At 35.6% G+C, this 15,310-nt stretch overlaps 1 long non-coding RNA gene across 1 annotated transcript; it reads left to right on the top strand.

Annotated features, from left to right (window-relative positions):
• Positions 1-676: 676 nt before the first annotated feature.
• On the top strand, positions 677-8,919 carry LOC148119366 (uncharacterized). The gene is made up of 3 exons (XR_015735251.1): positions 677-1,165; positions 6,911-6,997; positions 8,831-8,919. It is a non-coding gene; the product is annotated as an uncharacterized LOC148119366 (long non-coding RNA).
• Positions 8,920-15,310: the final 6,391 nt, after the last annotated feature.

The raw sequence follows: 15,310 nt of genomic DNA, 5'->3' as shown, positions 1-15,310 counted from the left end.
ATAATAAATAAATAAAGATGTCTTTTTTTTTCCCTTTCAACTAGGATCGCAGAACCTTAAATCAAGACAAGGTTGCCCCAATGAAGTGCGAAGCTCAAATGGTGGTTACTATTTTACAAACTCACAGAGAAACTTTAGATGGACAAGGATCATTGGTTACTACACGGTGCACATTTAAAGTCCTTAATGTGAGAATTAAAGAATTAATCGTGACTAATGATATTATCATGAACGTAAGGCAGAGACAGGGGTATCATCTATCTGTGCTCTTTTGCACAGTAAAAGCTGGCATTGGTGTTCCTTGTTTCTACAATTCTAGGGAGATGGCAGCCAGAAGTGTCCCTGCACTGTTGCAATGCTAAGAACTCCATCTGCAGTATACAATGACATTTACTAGGTAACCACAGTGAGTTTGGGGCGGTTCTCATGTTGACGGTGTAGGTCCAGGCTTACTCCTTCCCTAGCTTTGTCATTCTGGAAGAAGAGAGTCAAAAGTTTCCTGTGCCCCTGACTTCCTCAAAATAGAAACAAAGCCAGTAGAGGGAAAATTCCCCGGTATTTTATAAATGCTAAACTGTCTGGTGCTTTCCAGTACTGTTAGGAAATTCTGAAAATTCTTAGTAATTTCTAGGAAATTCTGAAAGCCAAGGTTTGCAACGTGACTTTTCCTCTCCTTGTCTGCAGACATGAGAATTGTGAACTCCATCCCACACTTCATATAGTTGGGGCACTGCTGCTTTAGTGTGGCTATTTTATATTCCACTTTATTATGACTCTATCTATGTAAATGTAAACACAGCTTCCCTGGACATAATTTCATAAAGCTAAGCTATCGCCTATCTTTAGCACTGAAATTCAAGTGGCAAGCCTGACAAGCAAAGAAAAATGAGCGTAGTTAACTCTCACCATCCACCATCCCTGCTCATCCGAAAGCTTATGTCAGTTTCTAAACAAGCTTTTCATTTTTCTATTCAGTCTGCTGATCTTTGTTGATTTACAGCACGGAGGAGCATAGCACATGGTACCTCGTAGAGTGAATTTTTCCTAAATAATAAAACATTTATTGCAGACACATCAAGCTCGCTAGTGGCTCGAAATTATTGTGGCAATGAAGTGCCGTGTTAGCAACTCATTTACATCCTACCAGCGACTCTCCATTACCAAGGTAAGTAATTTAATTCCATCTAGGAAGAATGAGTTAGCAAAGTATCTTTACTGCAATTTAGAAAAAAAATGCATGCTTAGAGCATGTTACTAACTATGATGAGGATCTGTTTGAACCGAATGCAAACGAAACTAACTAGCAGAATGGACTGAGTTATTTCATATAATTTTTGCTGAAGAGTTGGTAAAATAAAATAACTCCAGAAAACATTGATGTATGCAGTGGACTATGGTTAGTGTATGTTAGCTGGGAGTGTCTAAGCTTTGCAGTGTAATTTAATATACTCTCTCATTTGTCTTTGCTTTCTATTTCTCCTTCAACTAAGATACAAACCGTGAAGTTTATCCTGTTCTCTATCATCAGCTACAAGTCATAAATTTATGGAGTGCTTTCACTTATTACTTATGCAAAGCCCTTGCTCATTTAACATACCCATCAAGTTGATACCAAGCCCACTTTTTAAATGCTTATTTACCTTGATTAAAGATTCTGATTTTCTGCTCGTGTCCTACACCTGGCTAATTGTCCATTACTCTCTGTTTGAAAAGTCAATAATTAAACATGTAACCTTTAAAAATATAAAGTGTTTTATGTGAATTTTTGGATTTATACAAATACTGTTACTGTCTTTTACTTTATTTCCCTCCCCAGTAGAAATTTTATATACATTCATTTGGCTAGATATGGCTAGGTATTCGCTCCTAATCACAGGATTGTGACTTAAGTGCACATTGCGCACATACACTTATCCTCCTACAGTGACTCCAGTACCCAGCTGTTATATCCAATGAATGCCAACATCTAAGTTATCTTATGAATCTATGAAACGTATATTTCTCTAGGATTAATTCCAAGAATAAGGTTCCTGAGTCACACTCAGAAATCACACAAATGAACAAAGCAAGAGGAAAATGTGATAGTCTAGATGAAAATGCCCAAACATGTTTGCAAATAGATACACAGACCCAGGAAGATGAAAACATATTTAGTAAATTCATGAAGTTCTTCAGGGTTGTAACCAGTGTGGACAGTTGTGAACACACCTTCAGCAGCAAAGATGCCTGCATCCACAAAAAGCCTATGGGTGCAGTGACAGTCAAGTTTGTGGAAAGGCTTGATTTCACAACCTCTGCAGTTATTCTAAGTGCTTAGAATAACTGTGATCTTAGCAGACGGGCTAAAGCTTTTCGGTCTCCCCACAGTCTCTACAAATTGAGTTTAACTATCACAGTTTTGCTTATCTCAGGGTTGTAAATTATCTTTATTTTAATCACCCAATTACTGAGTTTGAGTATCTCTAAAATTTTCCATGATAGGTTTAGATTTTCTCTTCAGTGCATTATACACACAGAACTACTTTGCACATTATGAACTGATTTTGTGTTCTTTTGTTTTATAACTTTAGAAATTGCGTGTGTATGCTATATACTAAATACTGTGTACAACACTTATTTCATGTAGCCAGATCTATTTATATTTTTACTTTGATATTTGCTTTGGAAGGTTTGAAGATTATCTCCATTCATGTCCCAGAGGCAATGTAATTTATTTTCAGGTCTGCTATGTCCCTTCTTCATGATATAATGCTGAGTACATCTGAACTCCACTTTTGGGTGCAGTGTTAATTGGAAAATCTTGTCTATTTTTTACAGGTAGAAAGTTGTTTTTAAGCACTCTTTGCTTCCTAACCCAAATATACCTTCACACTCTCCATTGGTCAATTATTTTCCATCTATAAGATCTCTGAGTCTTGGTCTTTGAATCTTTTTGTTACTCAGCAAATCCTACATTACATTTATTAAATAGATTTGTTTAAGAAAGGTTACAATTTTCACCTTTGCTTTTTAGATTCTTCATCTGCCATTCTAGGAAGAATTTGCCAAGTTCCTCAAATATCTAACAATATTTTAATTAGGTTTTTATTGAAATTATTAATGATTTAGATTTAGATTTGGATGTATCATGATAAATTGGCTAAAGGCTTCCTTTATATAACCTGTAACAAAGATACCATGATGAAAGGGTTTATTTTGGTTTAGGGTAATTTATAGGTTTATGACAGAAAAATACGTTTTTTTAACCTTTAGTATTCCATCTTATTCTCCTATAATATTTTTCTATTTGATTATTTTATTCATATATTGGATAATTTAGGCTTTGTGGGCTAGTCAATGTATCATAACCATTCAATTCTGTCATCCTAACGAACAAGAAGATCCCAAACAATAAATCAACAGTTGGACATGGCCATGTTCCAATAAAAGTTTATTTAGGAAAGCATTTGACAGCTGGGTTTGGCTAGCAGGCATTAGCTGGCTGAACCCTGCTATAGAGGAATAGAGCTAACTTGTTTAAGCCATTGTGTGCAGCAAATTTATTAAATTCCCTAATTAGTAGGAATAATTGGATTGCTGGTTAACTGTAGGGGATTTTTATTATATAGACACATGACCTGTAAATAATGATAGCTTGTGCCTTGCATTTTAATTATTGAACTTTTCCCTAATTAAAAAGTTGGCGAGAATCTTCCATTTTGTATTATAAATCAAGTGGTAGTGACTATTTTTGTCTTGATGCTCACTTTCCTGGGGAAATGGAGTCTCTTTAGTGAATACAATTTTGCAGCCAGAGTTGGGATTCATTCATCTATATCAACTGATAATTTCATGAAGTTTTATCTTTTATCAGATAAGAATATATTAGTTATGAACATCATTTTATTTTGTAATAAACTTCATTGTAACATTTTTCTCTTTAAATTAGTTTTCAAATAAAAATATGTGGACAATAAAAAATACATGAACTTTAAGCATAAAGTTCAAAGAGTTGCAACAAATATAGACACCTGAGTAGTTACAGTATCAGTAAATGCATGGATCGTTTTTATATAAAGAAAAGTTTGTTACTGTTTCAGTCTTTTTCTCCATATTTCAAAACCTAAGATATAGCTATTCTTCTTTGTATCACCAAAAATAAGGATCCTCTGTTTTGGAATGCTGCATAAATTCAGTCATTTTTTTCTCTGCTCATGTGTTTTCTCTGTATTGATTCTATTGAGAATATAATATATCCATCTGCTTTTATCATTCATCATTCTATGTTTATTTTTATCAATCTAGAAAAACATTATTATGTCATCTTTCAAACACTATTTGAAATAGTTCTGGATTTCCATTATGAGATTTGTTTTTGTTTTTTTTTTGTTTTTTTTTTTTGTTTTTTTGCAAACCTACTATGAATGTGTGGATATTTGGCTTCAGTTTCTTAGATAAATACCTATAATGACTTAAGATTTTTAATTGTGTAAATGTACCACATTTTCCTTATTCATTCTTTGAGGCGCATTTTAGTACTACAAAGCAGAAAAAAATAATGATATCTTGAAATTTGCAGGCAAATAGACGGATCTAGAAAACATCATATTGAGTGAGGTAACCCAGAAAGACAAGTATCATATGTACTCACTCATAAGTGGTTTTTAAATGTAAGGCAAAGAAAACTAGCCTACAAATCACAATCCCAGAAAAATTAGACAACAATGAGGACCCTAAGAGAGACATACATGGATCTAATCTACATGGGAAGTAGAAACAGAAAATCTCCTGAGTAAACTGGGAACATGGGAACCATGGGAGAGGATTAAAGAGGAGGGGAGAGGAAGAGAAGGGAATAGAGAAAAAATATATAGCTCAATAAAATCAATTTTAAAAGATTTTTAATGTGGAGACTTGGATAATAAATTTTCTTATCTATTATAGATTCTAAAACTACATATTTCCGTCTAACCATTTGTCTTTAAGTTCTCTTGCTGTGAAGAGACACCATGCCCACTCCAGCTCTTAAAAAGCAAAACCTTTCACTGGGGTTGGTTTACAGTTCAGAATGTTAGTCCATTAAGATTGGTGGGAAGCATGGTGGCATGCAGGTAGACATGGTGTTGGAGAGGACCTGACCGTTCTACATCTGAATCCATGGGCATCAGGAAGTGATGGTGACACACTGGCCAGGCTTAAGCATCTGAGACCTCAAAGCCCACCCCAGTGACACACCTCCTCCAACAAAGCCACACCTACTCTAAAAAGGCCACATCTCCTAAACGTGCCACTCTTTATGGGCCCATGGGAGCCATTTTTATTTAAATCTCCACACCATTATTTGAACTACCTCCAACAACTTAATTTCATGTTAGTATGGTCATACAACCCAAAATATCCTTCAGTTTCTTTTTGGTTCATTTTCTGTCACATGAGTTAGAAGACATTTTTTTCAACTACTCAAGAACTTTCTTAGTAAATTATTACCATTTATTTCTAACTTCCATTTTGTCAGGAATAGATCATGTAAAATAATAATTTTGAATATTTTAAGAATTGTTGTATTTCTTGGTATATAATACATCTTGCTACCGGTTTCACATTACTAAAAAAAAAATTAATGTTTGTTTGTTTGGTGTGTGTGGCTGTGCGTGTGTGTGTGAGGGAGCATATAGGCATTTGTGTAGGTTGTAGTGCAGCTGAATATGTATGCACATATGTAGAAAAGTCAGAAGGCAACCAAATCTCAGGTTCCATTCCTCAGATGTCATCCTCCTTGTTTCTGAGAAAGAATCTTTTATTGACTTTAAGTGGCCTGGCCAGTAATCCCCAGCAATCCATCTCTTCCCATATAGTGCTGAGATTCTACTATAAATGTATTCCACCATTCCTTGCTCTCTCTCTCTCTTTCTCTCTCTCTCTCTCTCTCTCTCTCTCTCTCTCTCTCTCTCTTTCTCTCTCTCTCTCCCTTTATCACTCTCTTTCTCTTCTCTCTCTCTCTCCTGTTTATACTATCTCTCTTTCCTCAGCTTCATTTAAACTGAATACTTCTTTACTATTCTCTGCTATTGATATCTAGTTTACTATCTAGATTTATTCAGCTGTTTGCTTGGAATCACCACATACACAAGAAACTTACCAAAGATCCCTTGGAATTTCATCATACTGTGTTATGATAAGTACTTGAACTTCAAAATAATACAATTAATTTGTTTCCACTCTCCTATTTGCAGACTATGGAGTCACATATATATTGCATTTAATGTTTCTATATTTGACTTATATTATCATTATCTAATAAGACTAAAAATAGTAACATGACTGCAAATTTAGATTTAAATCTTTGTAATTTTAACTTCTTCACATATATATCATCTAGAGTTAAATTTCTTTCCTAATTCTTTTTTTCTTTTTTTAATTTATTTATATAGTCCACATACCAACTGCATTTCCCCTTCCTCTTTTCCTTCCACTCTTTTGCACCTCCCCACTGCACCCCTCCTCCAATCTATTTCTCCTCTGCTTTCACCCAGACAGAAAAAAGCAGGCCCCCTTAGGGGTATCAACAAGGTTCAGCAAGACCAAGGACCTCTCCATGTGTTAAGGCTAGGCAAGGTAATCCAGCATGACAAATAGTCTCACAAGAGCCAACTGAAACTAGGAACAGCCCACAACAATGGCTCCACCTGGTTGATATGAAATCATGATGCTGATAGCAATTCTATAAGAGCTGTTTTGGGTACCAGCTGCTCAAGATGGTTCCAACTTGGTTAGCAGAAATGGTGCACTTTTTTTCTAACATTTTGGCCAGAACTTCAAATAGGAAACTCAGAAAAACCATACCAAATTCTCAGAGACTATTATATATCTGGTATATTATAATTATACCAGACAGTAATCTTGAAACTTAACCATCATTTTACTTTCACAGGATCCCATAGAAAGTACATCACCCCATGACAGCTGGAAGCAATTTTAGAAGATGACGTCCCCTCTTCCAACAATCTTTGTTCTCAAGGTTAGAGACATCAATTGGGGGCTGATTATAATTGGTATAGGGCTCGGGTTTGAGGGAAAATATGTAGCTCAGGGATCTCTTGGGGGAAAACAAGGAATTTGGATAGGATAATAGAGTAGTGTGAGCTTACTCACACTAATAATAATAGTGAGTGATTGAGTGAATACTTGTGAGCTATTATTTATAGGCCATTTATATTGGTATAGATTCTTGTATATTGATACAAACTTAAACTATATTGAATATGTTCATTTTTTGTCTATAATATTTGTATGCCTAGGCAAAGTTATTTTGTCATTTCATATGCATGTATACTTCTACCTCTATTTAAGTAATTTTGTATATTGATAAATTTATGATATATTTACCATATTGCAATATACATTTCTACCTCTGATCAAGATACTTATACATTGTTTACACTTTAAGGTCATTATTCTCATTTGTCTCACTGTAGTTAAAAGATTGTTTAATATTCTAATATGAAGTCTTAGTCTTTAAATTATATAGGTGGTATGGGAGAATTGTCTGTATTCTGTCAATCATGTTTTAAATAAACGCTGATTGGCCAGGCAGGAAGTATAGGTAGGTCAATCAGAGAGGAAGTAGAGGCGGGGTGATGAGAACAGGAATATTCTGGGAAGCAGGAAGCTCCCTCTGCCATTCCTTCCCAGATCACTGAAGATGCAACATGTGAGCTGCCGAACTGGTAAAGGTACCGAGCTACATGGCTAACAGAGACAAGAATTATAGGTTACCGTAAGATGTAAAAATTAGTTAACAAGAAGCCTGAGCTAATGGGCCAATCAGTTTTATAATCTTATGGAGTCCTGTGTATGATTTGTTTTAGGGGTTGCCAGCTGTGTGGTACTGGGTGGGACAGAAACCCCAACAAGCAGCCCGGCCCTCATGTTACATATAGGTATTAAGAATTATAGGTCAAGAGTCATTCATATTTGTCATACTTATAGTTAGACTAATCAAGTTCTTTAGATACATAGAGATTGTATTCTTCATAGATAGGTAATCTTCAACCACTTTGAAAAACTGTAGAATGTGGCATTTAAATAACTTAGGGTTTTGTTGCCATGAGACACGATTCCTCCTGGCAGCACCAATCTATTCCTGAAAGAATGTTGAGCACTAAAGACACTCCACTTGGAGCTTGTTTCTTCTTGGCAAAACTGGTCTTTGGGAAAGGATCTGCCCATGCATCGACCACTGACAAAATGCATGATGCCCAGACAGGACAAGCGAAATACAAGAAAAAAGACTGTCAAATCTTGCCAAGACAGGGTAAAATGGTTTTGAAAATTTTTCTACCTCTGGATATGGTCTCTCAATTACTCTAGGCTTTAGCCAAATTTGGTTGCTCCAATGTTGCAAATGAGATTTTGGGTGATTTCCCACGTAGTCAGTTGTCTCTGTCATTTGTTGCACATTTTGGAAGTTGCTTGATTGTACTCCCTGTTTACTCAAGTAATATTATTTCCCTTCTTGGGTCTTTGATGGGGTTAAAACCAGATAGTTGTAGTTACTTTCCTCTCATGATGTGGCCAAATTATTTATAATTCAAGACTTTAACTCTTTAGGATGGGATAATTATTGAAACATTTATCACATGGTTCTTGTTGGATATTGTTTATGCTGGTTGTAATACTAATTTTTATACCTGATATTTGTTCTTATTGTATGTAATTTTGTATTAGGCTTAGAACTCTCTTATTTAAACAAAAAGAGGATGTGCTGTAGAAAATCTACAACCAGCAGCCTTTAAGTTACCTGGCCACTTGGTAAGGCTGATGAAAAACATGTGTCTCTTCTCTCTTCCAGCTGCTGGATTTGGTTCCTGTTCCCCATGTGTGCAGAGGACTGTGATCTGTCAGTGTACCCCTAAATAAATAACCCTTTATTCTACTCAATTCTGAGCCAGTGTGGGATTTTTTTTTAGCTTCTATGTCCAGAATCTTTCTTAATACTTATGCCAGTCTACCATGAATTCCTTCCCTCAGTTTTTATATTACCTTTCTTTCTAAAATATATTTTATCAGTATATTAAATTCTAGATTTATGGACTAATCTTCCTATATGTTTTATCTTTCAAAGATTTTATTTTACTTAATTTTCTCCTGATATATATTTTTCTCCCAATATACATATATATACATATTAATTGAAAATATAATATAATCTTTATATAAGTTCCTCAGTTCTCCAGTTATGTTATTTAGAGTAACATATATCTTTTAAAAATTTATTTATTTATTAAAAATTTCCACTTCCTCTCATCCTCCCATTTTCCTTCCATTCCCCCCTCTCCCCCTCCCCCTCCCTCTCCAGTCCTAAGAGAAGTCAGGGTGCCCTGCCCTGTGGGAAGTCCAAGGCCCTTCCCCCTCCATCCAGGTTTAGGAAAGTGTGCATCCAAACAGACTAGGCTCCCAAAAAGTCAGTACATGCAGTAGAATCAAAACCCAGTGTCATTATCATTGGCTTCTCAGTCTGCCCTCATTGTCAGAATGGCTAAAATAAAAAAACACCAATGATAGTCTATGCTGGAGAGGATCTGGAGTAAGGGGAAATCTCATCCATTATTGATGGAATGCAAACTTTTGCAACCACTCTGGAAATCAATGTGGCAGTTTCTCAGGAAACTGGGAGTCAACCTACCTCAGGATCCAGCAACTCCACTCTTGAGAATATACTCAAGAGATGCCCAATCAGACTACAAAAACATTTGTTCAACTATGTTCATAGGAGCACTATTTGTAACAGCCAGAACCTGGAACCAACCTAGATGCCCCTCAATAGACGAATGGATGAAGAAGATGTGACACATATACGCTTTAGAGTTCTACTCAGTGGTAAAAAAAAACAGTGACATCTTGACTCTTGCATGCAAATGGATGGAAATAGAAAATACTTTACTGAGTGAGATAACCCAGACCCAAAAAGATGAATATGGTATGTACTCACTCATAAGTGAATTCTAGCAACATATATCTTAAGACTGTATCGTTTTCCATTAACTCTCTCTCTTCATGTTTGATCTTCTCTTTAATTCAGAGAAATCTGTGTTTTCTACTTTGGGACAGTCTCTTTATATAACAGTCTAGGAAATGTCTCTAGGAAGAAAAAAAAGCATGAATATGTTTTCAATCTATAAAGGGTTTATCTTTATCAGAACATAGACCCATCATAATCTGAGGACTATTTACTCTCTATGTAAGAGATGCAAGTAGAAAAAAACTTTATTAAGCATCCTTTGTGAGAATAAAGTCAATTGTTATAATGACCACATTAATATTAAAATAAACTTGCCCTATGACAGTCTATGAAATTCATCACACAAAGCTCTATACCTGTACGCAGGAGTGCTATTTAGTTCTTTCACTGGTTAAATAAACCATTGAACACAATTTTAATAGTCATAAATTTGTATTAATTAACAATGAATATTGATAGGATAAAAATATGGCTTATCATAATTCTGTGCAAACAATCTCTATTGATTTTTGAAATAACCGATGTTATGTTATGTCCTATTATATTGTGTCATGCTAGAAAACAGCACAGAAGAGATTGCATAATACAAATACAGTGGGACCTTTTTGAAAGGATAAGCAGAAGAGCTTTTTAAAATAAAACAAAATCACTCTTTATCTTACTTTCTTTATTACTGTGATAAGACATGATGACCAAGACATTTTATAGAATAAGTTTAATGACGCTGACAATTTCAGAGGATGAATCCACCATGGCCATTATGGTGAGGAGCGTGATAACAGGTAAGCAGGCACAATGCTGGAGCAGTAGGAGAAAGCTTACATCTTGATTCACAACCATGAGGCAGAGAGAGACACTGGAAATCAAAATAGGCTTTTGAAACCTCCAAGCCTACCACAGAGACATCCCTTCTCTGATAACCTCATACCTTCCCAAAGATTTCTCCTAAGCAGAGGTCAGGACTTTGAGGGTCCTTCTCATTCAAACTGCCGCACTCTATTTTTGTACCTCCACCTTATGTTGTAGGCTATTTTATTTGTCAAGGTATCTGTGAAACTTTCTTTGTTCTTTTGTTCAAAGGTTACCACATGTTCCCAAGAATGTTAAAGCATTAGATTACACTCTAGTGTTAATCTGCTCTACATTTAAAATAAGAAGTTGCATACTCAATGAAAGCTACTGACAAATAATACATTCTTGGATAGCCAGCATCTCTGTTTTGTAAATCTTAAGGGCCCTGTAGCAACATAGTCTACCTATCACATCCTAAGTGAATAGAAACCATTATTGGAATTGGGAGAAATTCTTACTCAATGAATACAATCAATAGATGAATGAATTCTACTCCATGTGAGAAGTTTTCTACCTTGAAGGCTATGAGTGACAGGCTCAATATACAGCGTTAAATGAGTTCCAAGCTTATGAACATTATTTACAGCAATTGATTGCACCAACTATTTGAAATAATCATTGAAGCTTGGGTCTTTATGATAAGCATATTTAGTATAAATTGAAATTGCTTCATAATATGAAAAAAGCCTCCTATCAAGTGTCCTCAAGCCTGTTGTTAATAAAATTAGATAGATTTTGATTTTTTTTAAAAAAATAGTGCATTATTCTAAATTTAATTCTACTGCTTAAAGTAGATTATGTCTTCTGATTGTTGAAGCAGTACAAAGAAGAGAGAACAATTCAGAGATATCGTTGCCTCAAATTTACAGTCAGTCAGCCTGAAAACACAATTAGGTACACTATATTACAGAAAAACAGTTTCTTCTTATTAAAATTTAGCTAGTAAAATGCATCCTGTGGAAGCTCTGACATATGTCTGTGTTTGTGGCTTCTAAGACAGATTCTGAGTAAGAGATTAAAAAGAAAAGAACTTCAAAATCTATCTTGCCAGCTAAATTAAAACAAGAAGAAACAGCTGTCTAAATTTTAGCCCAATGAATTTATTTCTATTTTTAAGGGTGAGCCCTTGAAAAGGAAGACAAAGGTTTCCATTTGAGCCTCCTCCACTTTGTGAAAAGCAAATGCACACAGAGTACCGACCAAGTACAAACTCCAACTTAAAGGACATTCAGGGTTTACGTGAAGGACTAGTTTGTAAGAAGACGAACCCCTATGATTCGAAGCAAGACCAAAACACTCTGCACAACAGGGCATCTCTTTTGCCACACAATAAATACTCACGTGCAGAGGAAGATGTTTAAGAGCTGCTCTGAGTCTATATCAGGGTGTCATTGAGTCTGACCCAGCTGTCTCCGAAACACTATTGCTTTCCAGACCACCTCTATGGAGACATCAGGTGCTCATCCTCTGATGGGGACCAGGAGATACTGCTTTAGAGACTCTTTCATCAGGTCCAAGGGAAAGAAATGTCTCCCTCCTTTGGAATTGCATCCTATCCTTCATCTGAGCTAAGGAAAGTCTGTAATTCACACCAAGCTAAGACTACTAGGAAACCACATTACTGTCGAATAATCACCATCAGTCTTTAGCATTTTCCCCAGTCATGATCATTTTTATATTATCGATTGAGTAATATATTACTTAGTTGTGTTTCTAACTAACCACATTAAGAACATTACCCAGCACAGAGACACTTAAAAAAATAAAACAAGCTTAAATGTCCTTATAGTTCATTTTCTGTGAAGGTAATTTCTCTTTCAGTAAAAATAATTTCTAGTTTTAAACAAAGCTAATACCAAATTCACTACATTATATCTTAATTATTTCAAGATTTATTTTGCTATTTCTCTAATGGAGATGCATTTTTAACCATATAGAATGCAAAATTTAAGATTATCTACTAATTAATCTTAATATTATGCCACTGTAAGCACAAGAAATATAAGGATGTTTCATCAAAATATGTCTGAATAGTCCTCCTTCTTATAAAAAAACACACAGAATGAGGCTTTGCCTATATAGGAAAATTCAAAAGACATAAATCACAAAGAACCCTAATCCTGTGAATAATTTAGCCTCAGTTATTGGAAGATAAAATGTTTCATAAACATTTGGAAGAGACAGAGAAGGTTAGCTATCACAATGAATTCAACACCTGAGAAACGACTATACCTGTGACAGAAAGAAGGGACAGCTAAGAAATCAACCAGATGTCATAAGGAGGTGCAAGAGGAAGAACTGGGGGCTTTGATGGCTTCTCAGGAATGTCTGAATTTCAGTAAGCAAGATGGAAGAATCTTAACAAAATGTCTTAAAAAAGAGGTATTAGGCAGAATAGGACAAACTGGGAACAATTCTAGAAGTCTGATTTACAACGAAAGAAAACCCGCAAAGAGATAAACCCCAAGTTATCCTGGAAACCAGCTAGAATTAAATTAAAAATTCCTATTCAGTAATTGGAAGGCTGGCAAAGATGAAGTCAGATAAGATGGAAGTATCAATGGGGACACATTACATATTTTAAAAACAATAAATCAATAGGTGTACATACTTTAAGGGAGCACACCTTAAATTCAGACCTAAAGAATCAGCATGATACCCATAGTTAACACCTTATAGACATTTAGAAACAAATATCACTTTATAAGTCAAAGGATCATACAGAAAAAAATCATTTATTTCCCCTCAGCCTGAAGAGGAATCTGTTAGTCTAAATAAGATTCCAGCGAAATTACCATTGTCTTCATTATCTGGGTTCTGTCATTTAAGCAGAACAAAACAGAAAATAAAAAATTATCCTTTTTACTGCCACTGGGTGAATTATGAACCAGAGAAATTAACAAAGGCAAATAAAATAAATGGAAGTGCATGACAATTGAAGGCTCGCTTACCTGTGGCCTTAGGGTGGCTGGTAATGCAATGATGTCAATTAAGGGAAAGTTCTCTATTCCTGCCCAGGACTCCTGCCCATGAAATGATTAGACTGCTTCTCAAAGCTATCTTTCCAATGATTACCTGAAGTCATCATGGCATGACAGTTGTCGTTAGAGTCACTTGTTCTAAATTCTGCCTGTCATTTGCTGTCCTAGAAACAAAGCACATCAAAGAAAACCCCAGGGTTTTGTATCTTTCAAATGTTGCAGTGAAGCAAGTAACTGGTGTCAGAGGATTGGCCCCACCCTTCCTTATTCCATCCTCCCAGATACAGAGGCCATGTTGAAATTTCCCTTCTCAGTGCTTCATTAAAAAAAAAAATCACCCAAAAACTTAAAATGGTCAAGATTACTAAGAATTCAATAAAATATAGAACATTTACCTCCTAGGTATTTTTTCCTATTTAATTACAAGATTTCAATAGCATTCTTTGTTAACACCTCTGATCAATCCTTCTGGTTGGAGTTAAGCCGAAACAAGAGTAAGAAGGGGGCATCACTCAGTTGGTTGAATGTTTGTCTATCATATAGGAAGCCCTGGACACAATACCCAGCGCCCATAATATTGGGCAGGGTAGTACATGTCTGTGATCCCAGGACTTGGGAGGTGAGGGCAGAAGTTTTAGAATCCCACAATATCTTTAGCAACATAGCAAGCTTGAGGTCAATGAGCTATATACAACTCTATCTCAAAAAACAAGTAGATAACCAAATATGTATACACAGGTCAAAACTCACTGGCATAACTGTAATACTATACTAAGACCTGAACCATTTTAGTGGGTAAGGCTTCACTGGTGAATCTAACAGATCGAGTGGGAGCATATTGTCTAATTCTTTAAAATTAAAACACATAAAGCTATGCTCAGCATAAAATAGCACTCTTTAAAGCATAACATTCAGGATGTTAAAAGAACTGCTGTTGTCTTAGACCCAAAAGAGGGTCTAAGAAATAAATCTAAGCTCTAGGAGAAAGCAGCCACAACTGAAGTTAGCTCATTAGAGTTGGCGGTAGAGCCGCAGTCAGTTAGCACCAGTTGGACGTCAGGTGCATTGATGGTCTCAGACTGACTCCCCCTGCCTTTGTTTCTGGGACCAAATATGAACAGATGACAGAAACCCAATGAGACCTTGGCCTGTGACTGACACATCATCACTGAACCACACTGCACTGTGCATTGGAACAAGGACAAGCCCCGCCCAATCTCAGCATGGAGAAGAAGGATGTTTTCTCATTTCAGAAGAAAGTATGAGAAAGTAATGAAATAGTGTTTGATTATGTAATTCGATTGACAGAAAAGTGAGGAAAATACGATAAATGAAGCAATCTACAAATCAAGAAACCAGTTTCAAGAAAGAAGAAAAGGTCAGCCAAAACAGCAGCTTCACAGGTATCTAATAACTTTGGGAATGAAAGGGCATTAATGTATTAATCTAAAATATGTATTGCTACTTCTCATACAAA

Source organism: Myodes glareolus, chromosome 17 (assembly GCF_982192425.1).
Source record: "Myodes glareolus chromosome 17, mMyoGla1.1, whole genome shotgun sequence".
NCBI lineage: Eukaryota > Metazoa > Chordata > Mammalia > Rodentia > Cricetidae > Myodes > Myodes glareolus.
This window is presented reverse-complemented; position numbering and strand designations above follow the sequence as displayed.